The sequence below is a fragment of the Microtus ochrogaster genome, chromosome 16 (assembly GCF_000317375.1).
Source record: "Microtus ochrogaster isolate Prairie Vole_2 chromosome 16, MicOch1.0, whole genome shotgun sequence".
NCBI lineage: Eukaryota > Metazoa > Chordata > Mammalia > Rodentia > Cricetidae > Microtus > Microtus ochrogaster.
Genome location: NC_022018.1, coordinates 3,324,015 through 3,325,327, shown reverse-complemented (window position 1 = coordinate 3,325,327; position 1,313 = coordinate 3,324,015). Strand labels below are relative to the sequence as shown.

At 40.4% G+C, this 1,313-nt stretch overlaps 1 pseudogene; it reads left to right on the top strand.

Moving 5' to 3' along the window:
• Positions 1–634: 634 nt before the first annotated feature.
• LOC101992770 lies at positions 635–1,044 on the top strand (annotated as a pseudogene).
• Positions 1,045–1,313: the final 269 nt, after the last annotated feature.

Genomic DNA, 1,313 nt, shown 5'->3' with positions numbered 1-1,313 from the left:
ACATCAAAGTAATGACTACCTGGACTGGTGGGGTGAGAGTGCCTTGCAGGGTACCCTGCCCTCTTTTAGGATTGGAATAGGAGGGGGGAGGTTGAGTGGAGGAACAAGAGGGAAATGGGAAAAGGAGAGGAAGTGGAAATTTTGAATGGTATTATTTATAAAGCAATAAAAAATTAAAAAAAAAAAGAAAAACCTGCCTTAGACGAACCTTAGAGAAATGTCTAGGTGGATGGTATGTAAAAAATATAATTTAATAAGTGATATTTGATAATGGGATCAAAACACTAATAAATAATACTTGGTGCTATTTTACTCCATATATAAAATTATCCAGAGCCAGCAATATGGCACAGTGACCAAAGCCACTTGCTGTCAAGTTTGATGGTCTGAGTTTGGGCTCAGAGACAATTGGTGAAGAAGGGAGGGTGATATATTAGATGATTATGAGTGAGTGATGTAGAGTCCATATCTTTATTTTGCATGTGTTTGTTATGAGTTTTATGCTACTGTATAATGTTTGCTCATGCAGGCAGTTCATTTCCCTCATGATTTCTCTGTACTTGGTACTCCTCTTATTTCTAAGGATAATACAAGTCCTTTCCTTTCTGCTGGGAACTGGCTGCTCGCTGTCTAAATGGGCAAGTTCATGAAACCCGGGAAAGTGGTGCTCGTCCTGGCTGGACACTACTCCCGAGCAAAGCCATCATCGTGAACAACATTGATGATGGCACCTCAGACTGCCCTTACTGCCATGCCCTGGTGGCTGGAATTGACTGCTATCCCTGAAAAGTGACAGCTGCCATGGGCAAGAAGAAAGTAGCCAAGAGATCCAAGATCAAGTCCTTTGTGAAGGTTTATAACTACAACCACCTGATGCCCACAAGGTACTCTGTGGACATCCCCCTGGACAAAACTGTTGTCAACAAGGATGTCTTTAGGGACCCAGCCCTGAAACGCAAGGCAAGGCGGGAAGCCAAGGTCAAATTTGAGGAATGATACAAGACAGGGAAGAACAAATGGTTTTTCCAGAAGCTTCACTTTTAGGTAAATTTTGTTTACATCATTAAAAGTTAAAAAACAAAACAAAACAAAAAAAGGATAATACAATACACAGAACTTGCATTCTAGTGGAAGAATAGAAGAATGAATGAATTAAATAGTAGATAAATATGTGTTAATGTGCAAAAAAAACTAAAGCATGGCAGATGCTCATAACAACTTTAACAGAAAGAGACAGTAGTGACAACAGGTGAGGGGGGGGTAAAGGATGCAACTCTAAACAGAGTGAGGAAAGACTCTCTGAGAAGGCAGCA